This window comes from Camelus ferus, chromosome 2, assembly GCF_009834535.1.
Source record: "Camelus ferus isolate YT-003-E chromosome 2, BCGSAC_Cfer_1.0, whole genome shotgun sequence".
Classification (NCBI taxonomy): domain Eukaryota; kingdom Metazoa; phylum Chordata; class Mammalia; order Artiodactyla; family Camelidae; genus Camelus; species Camelus ferus.
Genome location: NC_045697.1, coordinates 63,030,666 through 63,050,555, shown reverse-complemented (window position 1 = coordinate 63,050,555; position 19,890 = coordinate 63,030,666). Strand labels below are relative to the sequence as shown.

The 19,890-nt window shown below is 33.7% G+C and overlaps 1 protein-coding gene across 11 annotated transcripts in view; it reads right to left on the bottom strand.

The window, feature by feature from the left end:
* CCSER1 (coiled-coil serine rich protein 1) overlaps positions 1 to 19,890 on the bottom strand; it is a 1,107,668-nt gene that overhangs the window by 1,031,052 nt on the left and 56,726 nt on the right. Inside the window, exons 1-2 of one of the 11 annotated variants that reach the window (XM_032459713.1) lie at positions 8,546 to 10,330; positions 1,674 to 1,730 (exon numbers count right to left, since the gene is read on the bottom strand). The exons of 9 other annotated variants lie outside the window; for them this stretch is intronic. The gene's annotated coding sequence lies outside the window, so the exon portion shown is untranslated. Of the gene's footprint in view, positions 1 to 1,673; positions 1,731 to 8,545; positions 10,331 to 19,890 lie in introns of those variants that run through there. One more of the 11 variants, XM_032459706.1, reaches the window with a different exon arrangement.

Genomic DNA, 19,890 nt, shown 5'->3' with positions numbered 1-19,890 from the left:
ACCCTGAGCAATCCGTTACAACCACCGTTTTATAACAATTACCTGTAAAATCACTTCAAATATTTGTTAGGTGATACTGACATCCCACAGAACAACACAAAAGAAATGGAACAGTGAAAAAAAAAGTGAACAAAAATACAAACCCTGAAGGCCTTCTTGTAATATATCAACATCAAGACTCTGCCTTTCCTCTGTCTTCCAATGAATGCTGGAGCTCTAACTAGGAATTCAAATTGATTAGCTGGGTTACCTACATGACCAAATATAAAACCCCTGATCACTTAGATTTGACCTATGTTGCTGCCCAGAAATTCCAAACCATCTCTTACTAATAAATTAAACAAACAAACAAATATTGATTTTTAAAGGTACCAAGATAATACGCATTTACATAGAGCAATTTTTCAATCTAATAAACTGCAGTTATCCAATACACATTTACTGAACGTGTTTTTACCTAAGTACTGAGAATTCTAAGACAAATAAGACATTAACTTCATGAAGTCATCAAGATCTTATTGTCAAGAATATTAATTTTGGGTTTTCATGGGATTCTTTTGCTATTTTTCCCCAGGTTTATTAAGATAAAATTGACATATATAATCATGTAAGTTTAAAATGTATAATGAGGTAATTTGATACATAAATATATTGTGAAATGACTGCCATAGTAAGGCTAGTTAACACCTCCATCATCTCACATAACTAACATTTTTTGATGAAACATTTAAGATTTACTCTCTTAGTAATTTTCAAGTATATAACACAGTATTTTTAACTAAAATCACCACGTGGTACATTAGATCCCCAGAACTTACTTATCTTATAATTGGAAGCTTGCCCCTTTGAGCAACATCTCCACATGTTCCCCACCCCTAGGGCCCTGGCAACCACCATCCTACTCTGTTTTTATGACTTTGGCTTTTTTAGATTTCACATATAAGTGAGATCATACAGTATTTGTCCTTGCCTGACTTATTTCACTTAGAATAATGCCCTCAAGTTTCATCCATGTTAATCACAAATGGCAGGATTTCCTTATTTTTTATGAAATATATTCCATTTGAATAATATTCCATCATGTGTATTTGTGTGTGTGTACCACATCTTCTTTATCCATACATTGGCTGCACCAATTTACATTCCCTTCAACAGTGGAAAAGACTTCCCTTTTTCTCCACATCCTTGCCAGGACTTGTTATCTCACATTTTCGATAACAGCCAAGGAATATTAATTTTGTTTATTTCCTTTTCATAAGAAAAATAAGCTGAGAGAACACACAAAAGACATTCTATAATTGAGTAAGATTCTTCTACCTATCTCATATTCAATGCAATACAGAATTTTTTTAGTTATATGGTTTCTTCTAGATCCAAAATCATGTCATGTATAAACACTGGATTAACAGTGTTCATATTTAAGATACTGCCTCCAGTATGAGTTCCTCAATGTCATAAAACATACTCAACATATTGTAAATTACTATGTGTTCTGACCCTAAGTCCACCTTTCTCTCTCCACTGTGACAACTCTGAGAATACCTTGGCCATATTACACTCCAGAGATCAATGTTCACATGAATCTCCCATGTTAAAAAAACCAATGCAACCTGCATTTCTGTGACCCAAAGACACATACTTGTTTGCAGTCTGTAGTATTCATAACCACTTACTGGGCTCTCAGCTCCCTCCATGATACAATAATGAAGAGTTAGTTATTTCCATGTATGCTAAAATAAAGAGAAATATTACTTTATCCTGAATCTCTAATAAACATTATTAAATAAACATTGTCTTTTATCACATTCTTACAGCTTTATGACCAAAAGTATATAGTGAAAAAATACATATTAATTGTTTTAAACACATAGAGAAAGTCAATCCAAAAAAGGCTACAAACTATGTTATTCCATGAATGTAACAGTTTTGAAATGATAAAATTTTAGGAATGGAGAACATATTAGTGGTTACCTGGGGTTAGGGATAGGGTGGGTGGGGCAGAAGGGAGGTAGGGATAGTTATATAAGAGCAAAGGGAAGAACCTTTGTAGCGATGGAACTGTTCAGTATCTTGACTGATCTACATATGTGAGGAAATTGTGTAGGACCACACATACACACACACACATACACACAAGTAAGTACATGCAAAACTAGTGAAATCTGAATAAGATCAGTGCAGTGTATCAATAAAAATATCTTAGATGTAGTACTGTATTGTAATTTTTTGCACTGGGGGACACTGAGCAAAGGGCTCACATAATCTCTGTTGTGTGACCAACTGTATATGAATCTCCAATTAGCTCAATAAACATTTAAAAAAGAAACCTACAGAAAGCAACGCTTTCATAAGAATCCCAATATGAACTAAGTATGAAATACATTCATATACATATGAAAGCTATAAATGTAAAAGATAAAAAGATATAAGGAAAATCAAATTAAAATTTTTGAAAATGCTGTAGTGACAAGGGACATGAAAACACTTTGAAATTTAAATACCAATGTAAAACAGTATGTTCAAGTTGTATGATCTGTTCTCTTGTTCTAATTCTCCTATTTTCATTTGGAAACAATATGCTAAGCCAAATTTTAAAAGCAACTCCTAAATCCAGCCAAGCTCAAACCTGCCTTTAAGAACAGAAGCAATGCTATTAAAAAGATTCATTCTCTAAACTATGCACATAAGTCCTACCACCAACAGTGAGGAACATTTCAGTGCGGTGGCATGAATTACGACGTGAGAGAGAAGAAAGGAAAATTAATTACAGGAGCACAAAAGACTGGAGTGGATCAAAGTATATTTTAAATTCCAAATATTTTATACATGTCTCTCTTTTAATATGCTAATCAGAACCAAGACACCCTCTTAGTAACAGTAGGTCCCAGGAAGATTCCACTTAAATATGTCCCTCTCCAAACATGGGACATGTCTGTCTAACCCTGTGCCTCTAAACCAGGGTTGCCTATTCATTCACCTGACCACCAACTCTTCATAATATGAAGCCTTACTCATATAGCATTAGTCTGAATAATTATATTAATTCTACCATTGGGGTAACCATATGTCCCAGTTCCCATGAGACACTTCTAGTTTATAGATGTTGTCCTAGCACTATTATTAATAATGTCTCCTTTCACTCTCAAAGTGTTCCTGTTTGGACAGTATTTTTTTTACAGGCACCTTCTCTATTATGAATAAGGTTTATATCCTGCCTGCTTGACCCCTATTGACCAAATTTTGCATTGACCCATTTGGTGGGAAAGTCTCCAATAAACAGAAGTCAGACTAGAGTGGCAACATGGTACACCAATTCATTTACTAAAATAAACTACAATTATTTTAAATAAAATTGTATATACTACTTAACACCAGCACCTACCCCAGTCCCAAGCCCACAGACTTTTATTAAATTAAAAAAAGATGATAAATGTTCAAGTTTTCTTGGACTAAAAGAGAATTTTGGAGACAGTGTTCAAACAACAAGGGAGGAAGGTTTCCTTAACTTGACAGAAAAAGTCGTGATTGAGATTTCACAGCCAATGCTTAGAATGTGCTTTGTAAATATTCAAGAAGCATCTAAAAACGCAGTGAACAGACACATTTCCTAAGTAGGTAAATTAGGTGTGTTACCTTTCTTTCCACAAAGCTATAACCACTTCCCCACTTGGCACAGAGAGCTATGCAGAAAATGGGAAAGCACACAAAAATACTGGCAAGAATTGGACTTCTCTAACGGAGGGGTTTCATAAAGCCATTCACAACTCTCTCTACTAATTCAGGATCCTCATGGATCCCCACCCCAGAAATCATTCCCAGGCATCCAATTATTTGCTACATCAGCCTGAGAAATTCACTCCTTGATTTTTGGTGTGCTTGTATTACTGTTATAAAATGAAAACATAGGAGTCATCCTTAGGCTACTACATAGAAAACAAAAAATAACAGGGTTTTTAGTACGGATTTGATTTTTCTCATACATAAGCTATGTTTTATTCAATTAACCATAATAAAAATCAACTAGAATCGGTCATACTTGATGTGTAATGTAGGCAAAACAAACAAAGAACTCTTATCATTTGGCTCTCATTTCTGGTCCTCTACCAGCTTAGTTCAAATAGTCAAGGCCTCTAAAATTATTTCTACTTCCTTTGTCAAAGCTTATTTGCAGAAGAGGCTATAACTATTCATACCACAAGGTAAGAATTTATGAAGACTTAAGGAGTAACTCCTCCTAGGAATTCAATTTAAAATGTGTGTGTGTGTGTCTGTGTGTCTGTGTGTGTGTGAGAGAGAGATAAGGGTTTAAGTTTTAGACCTAAGGTCTAAACTACTTAAGTGAAAAATTGATACCACAATTTGCTATTTTCAAAATAATGATTTCTTTCTTTAAAGTACATAAAATGGCACAAAGATAATACTGTTTTCTAAAAATCAATTCCCGACTATATAAATTTAATTTAAAAACTATCCTCAATACTTCAAAAAGCCAAACTGTATCACAATTAATATTACCAAATAACTAAATTAGCATTATTTACACAGCTATTGATTTCTCCATAAAAAAGAGAAAGGAATGAGAGAAAAATAAAAATCAAGATGATACTAAAATATGTATTTCTGTATCTGTGGTAGGAGGGTACCTCTAAATTGCTTCTGATCAGTTACACTTTTTTGAAACAATACACGTATCTGTAATGATCAGGACCAGATCTAGCTGGTTCTTACAGATAGTCTTGGCAAACTGTCGGTCACCTGGTAAATTAAAGTGATTCATCAATGTCATTGCTGTTGTAAATACACAAGATTGGCTAGCTAAGATGGATACAAAGTACAGAAAAGGTACCAGCTGTGTTGGATGCTTGAATTTTTTTTTAGACAGGATATACACTTCATATATGCTGAAGCCTATCAAACCTGATTTGTTTTGTTATGTTGTCAGAAATCCTTTTTATTAAAATCTTTCAAAGAACAATAGCTAAAGTCACTGAAAAAAAAATAGCACATTAAATATCCTTAATAGCTATCTACATTTTCTTCCTAAATTAAGAGTAAATTAATAAAAAATGTAAACAGATATTCACGTGCAGGGGAAAAATGACAAAGCTGACAAAGTCAAAAAAGGAAGGAGAGATCGTGGGAAAATAAGCATCAGAGAAGGTCAGACTTTCATTATTATAATTTTTTTTAATGTAAGAGCTAAAGTGATAAAATCAAATATTTTGAATTACCCGGTTTTAGAAATCTCCAAAGAAATAATGGTATCATAGAAATATTTAATAACATTTTCCTTATTTATTCATCATTATTACACTGATTTCCCAGAGATCCATTCCCTCATTCCTAATTTATAGAAGCAATTTGAAGACCCAGATGTCCAGTGCTTTATTCAATAACTATTTATTTGAGCATGGGGTATTTCTAAAGTGTTGTTTTAGACACAAAAGTGGCACTAAAACAAGTCCCATAACAATCCTTGCCCACAAATAATTATGTTTCTCAATAACTAAAACTGAAGAACATTCCATATGCCATATATAAGTATTAGAATCTGAAAAATCTTTTATTTCCAGTGAATAATAGTAAGGCATGATTTTTAATCAAAATGAATTTAAACTCACAAATATATTTGGGACTGTAGTTCAGATAAATGATCTAGACTGAGGATGCAGGTTTGAAGACATGTACATACATATAATAGTTGGAATGATAAGAATAGATTGTATATAAAGTATGATTGTCTCAAGATAAATATTTAAGGAATACCAGACGTCTACAACTGGATATTCACTCTAAAAAAATAACTTAATAAAGAATTAATCAATTCCTTCCAAACTTACTCCTTTTTCGAAATGTCCAAACATCAGGCTTTTAAGGCCCAAAATACAGGAATTAGCCATGACATTTTCCTCCTTCTCACCAACTCTCAACAGTCAATGCATCTTACAGATTTTTCCTCCTAAACAGTTCATCCCTAGTTCTATACCTCTAATTCATGTTACCATCATTCTAGCCTACATTATTCAAATAGGTTTTAGCTTTCTTCTCTCTCTCTGCAGTCTTGTTGACTCTTTTTTTTTTTTTTTTTTTTTGCATTAAAGACAATATTGTCTTCTAAAATGCCAACTTCACTCCTTTTCCCTAGACCCTTCAAAATTTCTTTTGGTCTTCGGCTGAATTTTAAACCTTTTCAGAGGGCATAAAAATGCACTGATTATCAAACTCATATTTCATCAATAAAACCCCTAAAAACAGGATGTTCCTTTACTCTTGCAATTTTCTGGTTGAATGATCTCAAAACACTTCCTTTCCCTGAAATCACTTGGGCACTAGACACTTGATAACAGAAGAGTACAATCTCCAGCTGTAATTAGAAATCCTTCTACTCTTTCCCTATATTATGCCCTAGTTCATTGAAAAACAAATGTGTAACACATTTGGCATCTGCATCTAGAGAATTGCCTCTGAAATGTAATGCTCAAACAAGTCACCCAACAGTGGAGAGGGATGTTTTTAAAAAGCACATTCTGATTCAGCAGGTTAGGGATGGAGCCTGAGATTCTGCATATCCAACAAGCTTCCAGGTGATACACCTGCTACTAATCTAGGGACACCTCACATTTGAGAAGCAAGGGTCTGTGCTATAGAAAAAGTTCAGTTCTTTTCTACCAACTTATTCACATCTCCTCAGGGATAAAGGATACAAATTTTATCCATCAGAATTTTTCACGAGTGAGTGTAATTCATTAAGTATTCTCCATATGCATACAGAACACACACACACATATCCACTCTCACAGCATAGCCCGTCTTCTGAACCTGCAGCACCCTGATCCTGGCAGGCTCCCATCTCTGCCCCTGACCTCTTGCCTGCTTCATGTTTCCCTGGGACAATGCTCCCATGGGGTGGGAGTGAAGGGAAAGTCTCAAAAATTAAATCTGGGACAGGAGTTACAGACTTTCACCTTAACTTCCATGCTTGTGAATTGCACAACTTGAGCCTGACAGGGTATCTTTTTGGATCTGTTTCATCAAAAAAAGAAGCACATTTTTGAAGAAGCCATGTTTTCCATTGTACCTTTGCCAAAAAGTTCCATATTTGAGACATCACTGGGAAATGCCTGGCCCATTAGTAAAGAGATACTTTGATCCCCACATGACCAAGAGTGTCCTGTTCCTATTTTCTATCAAATAGAGCACAGGCTGGGTAAAGAGTTTTAGGTTTCCTACCTAACCACCTACCCTAACCTAGATCCTATCTTTAAATTTAGTAGCTAGGAAAATCTGATGTATTTTACTATATAAATATATTTCTAAAAGGTGTGTTTGTTATCCAGTAGACAGAATACTTATTTTTAAAGTGAGCCTGCAAAAGTATTGCTGAATATTTTAAAACTGAGCTCAACAGTGGTTTTTTTTTTTTTTTTTTGAACTTCAGGAAAGTCAGCTTATTTTGAAGTGTGTACATGATAGCTGACTCACCCATCATTAAGCTTGCTAATATGCCAAAGATAGGATGTAACTGGTTATATTTCCTGTAAACAAGTAGGTCAAGAACGTCCTTTTCCCAGTAAGTAGCCTAAGAAATATACACATTAGTGAGAGGACTTTCATTTACTAAACGCTCACCCAAGTGAAAGACACTTTGAAAATGCTTTTAAAAGAAAACATTTTTATAGAGAGCTTCATAAAAAGGGCTGCAATGTAATCTTGTATTGTTAATAATAATGCTTCACTGGCTGAGTATTACACTTAACCCACTTCTCAGGAACAGTGCACATGCTTCGAAGAATTTTTGTATAACTCCTATCTAATCATTTTTAAATAACCTATTTCTTTTGATAAAATTCTACTCATCCAGAAGAAATCATGTAAAAAGAAAAATATAGCACTCAGAACATTAATTCATGACACATTTCTTTAAAATTAATGAGCTTTTAAAGCTAGAGTTCTTACTCATCTTTCTCCCCTTAATAACAAATCTGTCAAAAAGAATTTACATAACTGTGCAATCAAACATAAATTGAAAAACCAAACAGGAATGCTCTATTAGAAGGAATAAAATCAGAATAAAATGTAACATTCTTAGTAGAATATACTTACTACAATATTCAAAATGCTCTCTAAAAAGTAATGTAAGAGTCTCAGCAGAAGATAGGGATTCTTTTTAATTTTTCTGAACTTCAGTTTCTTCTTGTATAAAATAAGGGAAATGTTTAAAAGATTACCTCTAAATTCCGTTATCTCAAAAATCTATATGATAGTTCAAATACCAGAGTTCACTTCACCCAAGACTGAATCAGTAAGAACTCTGATGGTGCCTTTGTTACTTACCAAATCCACTGCCTTGTAATGACTTAGCAAGTACTAGGCTAGATTCTGTTAGAAGAAATAAGAAATGCACAATTCATTTATTTTTGTGAACAAATATTCATTGATCACTATGCCATTCGATAGATTGTATTTTAGACTCATAGGCTTTAACCTCCAATACGTCCCTGAGTGCTCTCCAGGAATCCTATTAGCCCATCCCACTCCAACTCACCTCGATGATCTATTCATACCTTTTCCTCTCCTTTCAAATCTCCAATAATTTCCCCCACATCCTCTCAGATGTTCTTATCACTGAAAACAGAAGCATTTGGAAAGAACTTCCCCAGATTCCCAGTCCCACAACTCCAGCCCCCTTGGCCCTATGCCCATGTGGTCTGCCTTCCTTCTCATTAATAAGGATAAACACTTCACATGCTTATCCAAGGCAAGTTTCCACATTTGCACAGCATTCCATTCCCCCTCAGCTACTCAGCGGTCTCACTCTAGAAAAAAAATCGTGCTGTTTCTTAGCCCTACAGTTAATTTTATCTTCTCTTCTGAATTATTCTATCAGATTCTTCCCTGTAAGCATAATGCATTTGGTCACAGAAACAAACAAACACACCATAGTCCTTTCATTCCTCCCTCCATCTAGCTACTATCCTATTTTTCTTCTCTTCCTTTATAGCAAAAGAGTTGCACATACTTGCTGGCTCCAATTATGCATCTTCCATTTTAAATGTACTCCAATCAGTTTTTTTAATCACCACCATTTCAAGTAAGTAGCTTTTGTCAAAGTAATGAATAATCTCTATATTGCTAAGGCCTCTGTTAAATTCAGTTTTCACCTTATTTAAGACCTATCAGCAGGCATTTGTCAGACTAGACTAATCCCTTCCTGACTAATCCCTTTCTTTAATTGGCTTCTGATACAACACATGCTTGGTTCTCCTGCTCCCTCCTTGACTTCTCCTTCCACGTGTACTTGCTAGTTCTTCCTCATCATTTCCACAATCTCTACGTGTACACGCTCTTCAGCATTCAGCTCTCGAATCTTTCCTCTTTCTTAGGTACACCTCTTCCCCAGGTGATCTCACCTAGATCCACACTTTAAATGCCAGTTTTATACTATGTACTCCCAAGTGTGTATTTCTAACCTGAACCTGGCCTCTGAAATTCAGATTCACGTATTCTATAGCCTACTCGATATTTCAACTTGGATGTCTAATACACATCTCAATCTTAGCACGTCCCAAAGGAAACACCTGATCTTCCCCAAACACCTGCTCATCTCACAAACCCCCATCTCAGTAACTGGCAATTCCCTCTGTGCAGTCCAGCCTCTAAACCAGTCATCCACAAGGTCCCTTTCTCTCACACCTCACAATGATCCTCTAGCAATTCAGGATGACCCTACTGCCACCACGACCACCCTCATCAAAGCTACCATCTGCATTCTCCTGATTACCCTGCCACTGAGGTACTTTCAGTGCTGAAGCCAGAGTACACCTGTTAAACATGAAGTTGATCTTCTTTTTAAAAACACCATAACCTTTCTTATATCACACAAAATAAAAGCTAAAGTCCTTCCAAAGACCTTCATAACCTAATTTCCCCCATATACACACTGGGCCTCCTCTCCCAAGAGGCCACCCTGCTCTGGCCTCTCCTCTTCAGTCGACAGGCCAAGCCCTCTCCTGACAGGAGGATTCTGCACTTGATGTTCTCTGCCAGAAACACTCTTCCCACAAATTTTCCACCCAAAGATCTCTGCTCAGATGTTACCTTTTCAGAAAGACCATCCCTGAACATCTGATATAAAAATGCACCCATTATTGCATTCCTACTTACCTTCATTCTGCTTTACTTTTCTCCTCAGCACGTATCACTGTCAGACACACTATATATTAACTCTCTTTTGAAGTTAAGAATACAGTGCTCCCCAATATCATCAATTTGTAGTTAAGTCAGATATGATATATTGCTGGTAAACAACTTTCTAATATGATTAAATATTTAATATAGTTTATTCAAGGTTGAAATTATTTCTAAAACTTTAAAAAGTCAATCCTCCAGGTGCATTTAACTATATGAGAAAGTCTCTACCCTTTTGAGTGAAATAGCATAAAGAAAGCAAATGTGATATAAACAAAATAGAAACTCTAAAGTGCCTTAAAATGGAATTATCAACTTTTAAATATTCAGTAGTAATAAAAATATTTCCAATCAAAAGTGTTGTATTATACGCTCAAATGATCAGTTGCACCACATATTTAATCAAACACAATTAATTTGTATATTGACGTATCTGACAACCCAAACACATACAGCTGCTTTTTGAGTAACCTTCAAAACTTGGGCTCTTTATAGTGAATATTTAGGAATTCAAAATGACAATATCTTACGGTAATTTAAAACTCTCTGGACTATATATAAGACGCTTTGATTAAAGCTTTACAGACAAATCGAAGAGTCTCTAGAAGAAGGTGCCCAATGTGATGATACATCTTGAAAATATTTTACTTAATGAAAGCAGTATTTGATGAGAACCGTATTCAAATAGCCAAAGGGCTGACATCTGGTTGATGTCTGCACTCCACCAATATAAGTTAGGTAAGTTACTGGAAGGAGTCTGTCTCATTAAAGAAATATTGTGTTTTCTCCCACCTCTAAAATTATTTGACTTTTTTTTTTTTTTTTAACTCCTTCTATTCTGTCTGTAGACATGCTCAAAAGACTTTGGAACTCTTTAAGGATAAGAAAAAGCAAAGACAAAAACAAAACACAATGAAATTCCTTGATTATCCTATTGCTCTCAAGAACTTATCAATAAACTTTATAAAAATATATTTCTGATACTATCATCCTTATCTAATATTATTCAATAACTCTAAATCACCCATAGAATGAAATTCAAGTTTCTCGTGGCAGATTACACTTTCCAAAGACGGTTGCAAGAATACTCTCATTCCACCATCTCTTCATCAATGTGATTTTGTCACTCACTTCCTTTGGAAGCAGAGTCAACCTGCCCTCTTCCTGAATTGGGGCTGGACTTAGTGACTTTCTTGTATTCAACAAAATACAAAGGATTTTATGGAGATGTCAAGGTCAACCAGGAGCTCTTTGAGCAACACCCCCAGATCTCTATTCTTACTCACTTCAAATGTGAGTGTTCCAGTTATGTAATCCTTCTCCTTCCCTTGAATTGCAATAATGGCACAAGACTAACCATGGCTTGGATGAACCAAGAGGCATCAACAATAGAGATACGACTTACAAAAGGTTAAAAACACAGAAGGGATTTGAGAAACCCACAAATTTCTAGGCTTACTGGACTGAAAGCAGAATTGAAGATCTGCTGATCTTACAACAAATGGAGGTTTCAAATGCTTTTATTCTTTCTAGTAATAGCTTAAAAGAATTCTTCAAGAAGTTTATTTGTATTCCAGTGATGCACAGAAAAGCTACTAAATTCCTAGCCACTGTTATATTGTTATGCAAAGTAAAATGTCTATGAAACTAGACTTTTTTTAAACATTTGGTGGAACATTTGACGGAAATGTAAAATGTTGAATGTGTAAGAATACACACATGACAATTTAAATTAAACAATATATCTTTCCCATAAGAGAATATGATTATCATAAAGCTAATTAAGTCATATAACAAAAGCATGACTGTGAAAAATAGAATTATTTTGATAGTAATCAATGACAGAATTAAAAGTTGAAGTAAAATATTTCAGTTCAAGAATATATTTTTTAAATAATTATATTTTTTTAGCCACTGAATTTATAAAAAGAAAATTTGGAAAAGAGAACTATGGCATTGTTAATACATGCATATATGTTTCTCGTTATTTAAGAAAATCATGAAAGATTCTGGAAAGCTTATTAAATAATGTTTACATGAAAACAAATGCTTGTTTTCACGGTGTCAGTGGGATCTGAATACCAATTCTCTGCTAAATGTTAACTCGTAGTAGGCACCTGAGCTCCACAAAAACAATTTCACTAATTTTACAACTTTTACTTTTTGACCATTAACTAAAGCTTAATATAAGTAATGAAATGTTTTAAATAATAATTTTAAATATCTTACACTTATCAAAACTACTGCCTAACAAAATCAAACAATCATTGAGTTTTGCCATACGTGTCATTAGAAATGATAGCAGGGATAGACTGGGATTTCAAAATTGTAGAATAGATAAACCAGATTATACTGTATAGCACAGGGAAATATACACAAAACGTTATGGTAGCTCAGAGAGAAAAAAATGTGACAATGAGTGTGTATATGTCCATGTATGACTGAAAAATTGTGCTGAACACTGGAATTTGACACATTGTAAAATGATTATAAATCAATAAAAAATGTTAAAAAAAAAGAAATGATAGACTACCTGAAACTGCACAGAAAATAGTTATTAGCAACGCAGATGAAGACAATTATTTAAACTTTATAATTCAAACTTAAGAAACAACATGCTGAATGCACAGTCAATTTTAAAGCATTAATTTTTCATTATACTTGCATAGATTTTTCAAAGGTAAGTTCTCTGAAACAACAGCTGATGTTCTTAAAACAATGTAAACAGACAAGACTGAAGCGTAGACCACTTGCTTGCAGGTGCAGGTCAAAGAATGAAAGGGGAAATGGCTGTTCAATTTCCTTCTTTTTAACAAAAGACCTCTCCCCTACATAGCTGTTTCTTGGGCTATTCAAAACAATGCAAACAGAGCATGGATGGGCAAAGAAGAGATTCCCCTGGTTGGCAGTAAGCAGGAAGTCTAATTTTTTAAATTATCTTAAGATTACAGCACGGAAAAACAACATGATACTAACAGAGGAAAGCTGCAGCAATTTTAATAATACCAGAGAAACTAACTTGGAAAAAAAAACGACAATTAAAAAAAAACAAAAAAACCCATAGACTGAGATGGTTTTACTCAATCTTAGAGGGCAAAAAAATTAAATTAAATGTGATAGGCCTTTAGAGATCACAGATAAAGATAATTTTTTTAAGTGATTAAAATAGGATTATACCAAAATTTTAAAATCAACAACAATAGACAAACACAATGAGCTTAATCATTCAGAGAAATTTAGTTTGGAAAGGAAGTCCTAAGGATTCAATTTGGCCCAAAGTAAAGGAAGACTGAAATTCAAAGTGAAATACCACACACACTGAAAATACTTTATTGTACATTCTATAATTCTTAAGTATAATTAGGACTGTCTTAGGGTCCCACTGATTAGATTCATAGGAAAGCCAGTATTATAATTTAAGCAAGGTCCTTAGCTAAAAGTTGAGGGGTTTTGCATCATGGACTCCTCTGATAATCAGAACATAGGCAGTTCAAAGAGGAGCACAGCCAGACATCCACTTCATGCAAGAGAGTCTGGTGTGGTTAGGCTGCTGTCACTTCTCCTTAACCTAAGTGCTGGATGCTGTGGGTTCTGCTCCTCCATCATCTGCCCTACTCTGCCGCTCACTGCTAAATCTTGGTATCATTTTCCCAGATGCCTATCTATGCCAGTACTTCAAAGAAGGGTGCTCCAAGGGCAAATCCATGCCCTTGTGCTAGGTTTGGCTCTGGGTGCCCCTCACTTGAGTTCTTATGACCAGAACACTTAGTATTTATTCTTTTTTGTATCCACATTGCTATCTGTTTCAGTGGATCAGCCTTTACAGCTTCTTCATACAGTGAAGGGAAATAATAAGGAACAGAAGACTGTCCAAACTGTAATGAGCGCCACTGCTTAACACAGGAAGGCCTCTGGGCATCTTCTGGAAGGACAAAATAAGAAGACCGGAAACTGATATCAGACAAATATTTTCATATATTGTCAATACAGAGCCTAAAACAATACATAAAAAAGAAAAATCAACTGCTTTGTAATAAACAATATTTAAAGCAAAGTCATGTGGCAAATCATTTTATCCTGTCTCTACAAAAGAATATCTACCTGTGAAATCATAGTTGTTACTGAAGACAAACTGTAAATAAGTATTTTGAGAGTGTTAATTTTAAAATTAAAAAATAAAATAATGATGAAAAATTTAGAGTCCCCTGTAATATTTTTTTGAAAATCTGTTAAAAACCAGTGGATATTCAAACACAGATTGCAAATATTCCTGAGCCTTTTAAATTACAGAATATGTAATGAGGTACAAGCAAAATACTGTGCCTGTCATTTATCAATTTGCAAGAGTCATTAGAAATCACATAAGCAGCTGTGGTTCACGAAAAATACATTTCCATAGATGAGGAGATAGGTAGTAATTTCAGTGAATAAATGAATAAATGTCATCGTCTAACCAAATGTGACAGATTGGCTATGTAATTAGAAAGACATAATTAAAGTATTCCTAAATTCCGGAAGTAGTGATAAAACACTCTTCATGCACATCTTACATAGACTGGCTAAAGTAGAAAAATACATTAGGGTAGTGCTCTCAAGTTATATGTTCCACAATCAGACTCCTTAGCCCAGCAAGTTTGGGAAGAGTGGGTTATGCAAAATTAGAAAGGTTTCTTTACAAGACACTCGGGAAAATTTAGTATTTGTGACTCACCCAGCAGGGTTATCTAGTTGTTGACACTTACTTAAACCGAAAAATTCTATTTCCTCATAATAACATGAAAAATTACCCTTCGGCTGAATATTCTTTTGGAAATATTTTGTCCAATGTTCTTAGAAAATACAGTAAGAATGACCATTATCACACTCCTTAAACTGCATAGTGACCATCCTTAACAGTAACATGAAATATATTACAAACTGGTAATCTGCTCGACAGCTGGAACTATTATGATCATTTCAGTAAGTTATGTTTTAAAATCTAGCAGTCCTTATTGTTAGATATTCTTTCCTTCCAACTACATAAACCCTGCTAAACTTTAAGGACTCAGAACAAGTTTTACATATTCCTTATATGTCTACACTTGTTTGATCCAAACTTTCTTTGACCATCCCTAATGCTAATCTTAACCAACAATTTCCAATACAGTAGCCACCAGCCATACATGGCTATTGGCGATTTAAATGTGACTAGTGCAAACTGAGATGTGTTTAAGTGTAAATACATACAGATTTCAAAAATTTAGTAATAAAAATGTCTCATTAATAATTTTATATTGATTACACATTGAAATGATAATATCTTAGATATATTAGGTTAAATAAATGTATTATTACAGATAATTCCACCTGTTTCTTTTTACTTTTTAATGGCTACTATAAAACTTAAAATTACACATGCGTTTCGCACTATACTTCTATCCAGTAATAGGCTACCAGTAGTCAGAACAGAAGTGTGTGCGTGCACGTGTGTGTGTATGTGTCTGTTAAGGTGGGAGTGAAGGGGCAGAGTTAATACTGTAATGAAGAAACAGTGTTGGAATCAGACACCAGGAATGTGAACCCTAATTCTTCCACTTGCTGTGCAATATTGAGCAAAGTATTTAAATGAATCCAGGTTTTTTTCCTGATAGAAGCAAATACCAAGGTTGATAAGCATTAGGAATAATGTACATAAGGAGACTAGCACATCATTTTCAACATAAGGTAATTATTATTACTGTAAATAAATATGAAGAAACACAAAAATCAATCAAAATCCAAGCTCATAACTTTTACAAGTGGTAGGACTTAATGACCCTACAGTTCTGAGGAATTCTGCCTTGCTATTGCTCTTAGTTTCTGAAAAATAAAACTCAGAAGGATTATAGCCCAGTGTACGATAAAGAAGAAACCACAGCAACATTATGAGTGGTCTATTGTGTTGACTAATACACACATACAAATTCATAACATGCAGTGTTCCAAACCTATCACTGTTTTAAAAAACAATAAGTGAACAATTAATTCTAACAGTTCATAAAAGCAAAACACAAGTATGGAAAAATACAAAGGGACTTGTTATTCATACAGGAGCCAGAGGGTATTCCAAACTACACAAAATGTAGTATATTATACTAACTGCATCTTTATGCTTGACAAAGACTAAATACCAGTAGTTCAGAGTCTTGGAAACCAAAGCTCTGCCTATTATCAATTAGTATATTTGAAATTAGTTCACTGTTTAAGAAAAAGTACTATACTGAATGAATTTAGCACTGATTATCCTAAGTCTCCCTCATACATTTTTTTTTGTTCAGTTTTACTTTCCTTTAAAAAAGAGGAAAAGGAGAGGGGTGGAAAAAGTTAGTCATAGTACAAGTTGGGTTTGCATAAATTTTTAATTATAAAATATTGTTTCTATTAGTCAGGAAAATTATCTCATTTCAACAAAATTATTAACCATGGTAGCAATTATAAAGTAAGTTTGATTAGACCAAATTTGGATAATACTTTCGGGGAGAACAAAAGGGGTAATTAAATAATTAACTAGGATTTTTAGCAAATATGATTATAGACTTTAGATCTTCTTTATTTGAACAAAAGGGAAATAATAAGCAGAAGTTCAATATGACTTGAAAAATCAATTCTTCTCTTCTAGCATTAATATAATAAATGTTACAATATTTATGAATTTGGCTTATGATATTTTAATTAAATTTTCTATGTTAAAATGTTATTTTTAAGTTTAGAAATCTCAGGAAAAGAAAGTAAAACATTAAAATTACAAACCTATTTCAAAATCAGTATTTTTAAGACTGAAGATTGCTGATTTCAGCAGATACATCAATGGATTCCTTACAAAAGATCAGGATGATCTCTGAATTTCTGTGTTATCAGACACTCTTGAAAAAGTCAAAGATACATAAAGAGATTAGTAAAAAGACTGACAATTTGAACTTTTCTAAGTAAAAGATGAACCTGTTGAAAAATGAGTTTAAAGTTGTAATCAAACTAAAGATAACATAAAGATAGTCACAGTAAATGGAAAGATTATAATAATCTAAAAGGTTGCAGGGCTTTTATGCTAGTTAAAACTATCCTGTTCATACAAACCTTGCAGATAGATATTTCTGAAAAGAATCTATTGATTCTTCATCACTTTTTTCAAAGAAAGAGCTCTTTTTGGACAGATGTGTTTGTGCATTACTATCAAAAGGTCTCTTACATGATTGATTTGAAATAGTTCTTTGAAATTTAAAGGTCAATAAGCATCTCTTCTAGTGCTAACTGTAGATGGTGCATTGAAGTTTTCTGCAAAAGCTGAATCCTTTTAGAGTTGAAATTTGCCAAGAAGAAGTTGACTGAAATTTCATGTTAGACCTCCCACAGGGTCTCATTTTGCAAAAGCAAGTGTCAAAAAACATTTCGCCATGGTATAGAAAGATTTTTAAAATCTGTTTCTGTTTCTATTATAACATAGTACCAATCCTGTATGTTACAGCAACTCATATTTCACCTTTGCCTCTGAAAAAAGCTAGTGACTTCAAATGCTCAAATACTTTATACACCATTGCTTCAGCTATTGGAAGTATAAAACAGTGGGCTAGGAGTACTGAATTTTTTAAAGCTTCTCTTTTATTAAATGGTGATTAGGAATGCCTATAAACTAATTTTAAAAATATACACCTAAAAGCTGGCTAAAAACAACTCGATTTGGGATAGTTCATTGATTATTTTAAGGCAGTTAGCATTGACAATACAGTGTTTCCATTTCAACCTTACTCATATTTTATGAGAACATTTCCTACATTCCTGAAATTCACAAAACTTAGTGTACTTTCAAAAGACAATCTCTAGATTTTCTTCATAAGAGTAACCAAATTACTAAGATTATACTAAGACTGTAAGAATTACTTCCTCTTATGCTATATAAGATTTTTCTGATCTGCTCTTAGTTTAGCTAGTAAGTTTAGAGCTTCCATGTTTTTTCAGTTTTTGAAAAACAAAGTGCACTTTTATTTAAACAACCCATTGAACTTTGGCCTTCCAGCTATTAACCAGTCATAAAGTAATAGTATAAATCAAAACCAAAAAATGAGATCATATATTCCACAGCTCAATAAATTCTATATTTATATACCAACTTTGTATATACACAGTACAAGTGATTTAGCTGAACTCAGACTTTAAAGAATTATGTTTTAAAGCTGGGGGACATTCAAAATACCATTAAGTCTCAACCTCTAGTCATTTAAAGTATAGTAAGATGCAGTATACATAACTGATCTATTTATCTATATAAGTACCACTAATAAAGTTCAAACTAACAAGTATGTAAATAACAAGAGCTGCCAGTTACTAACTATAGTTTATATGCTGGATACTTCACCGACTGCCCTTCAATCATGATTTTACTTAATCTTCATAACAGTGGTACAGCATAGACAATAGCATGCCCACTTTTAGAGGAGAAAATTAAGGCTTAGGTTAAATAAGCTGCACAAAATTAAGTTACTGATAACTCAGTGGGCTGGAATTCTCACTGAGGCTGCTTATTCCAAACAAAAATCTTTTCACCATAATGTCGCGGTCCTAGAATAAAAACCAGGGAGCTCTTGTCTTCCTAAGGCATCATACTGTGACTACTGATCCACTGGACCTACAAAAACCACCCAAATTAATACACCAACACATTCCATAAAAACTTAATGAATTTAAACTGAATGAACGACAGACTGTCATAAATTTACAGTTGATACAGTACAAATTTACATGCATAAGCATTTTAAATATCCATCACGATCACCTAATACATTATATAGAGAATGAAATCAAACTCTCTGATTTCAAAGTTTCTAGTGTGTATCTTTAACTTTAGCTTCCTTGTTCTAGGCACCAGACTTTTAGGGAGTTTATTGAAAACACCAAAGGACATTTTCCTCATCTATTCTTTCTCTTGTTTTTTTATATATATATATATATATATATTTAAATATATATATATATTTTTTTTTTTTTAAATCAGGTACGGTACATTTTTAAAATGCACGAATATCTTCCAGCAAGCAGAATTGTTCTAAGCTTTTAATGATCTGTATTTAAAAATAACTGGAATATTAGTGTTATTGAGCAAAAATAATGTTAAGTGGCTTTCTCGGATAGCACTCAAGAGAGTACAGGTACAAATGAGATTAAAGAACTATGCAATAGGTAAAACTACGGGATCAGGGAATCAAATGGAGTAATAAGCTTTCAAGACTATGTACTGCAAATTTACAGTTCTCCAAATGATTTTGTCTCTATTATCTTAATCTATAAAATAATTTCTTGAGCAGAAAAATGTCTCCAAGGTCTCTTGTTTTCATACTTAGCTCTTCAATTCCAAATTCAATGTCCTTACCACTGTACTAGGAAGTGGCCCTCTAGGCAGTACAACATATGAAGTATGACCATAGATTTCTCACTCACTTAGCAACTCTATAATGTACTGAACACCAGCTAACTGGCAGGAACATGTTATAAATTTGAGATTTGTCTGTGAACAAAATAGACCTGGCGCTGCCCTGAGGGTAGCTTTAGAAGACTAGGTCTCTCATATGACAGTTAGAATTAGTCTTATTATTCAGAATTATGCATCCATGGTTCCTTACACATTCACCTGAAGAATATCAATTTTATTTTTTTACCAATAAACTTGCCATTTACTAGAAAATAATGATACCC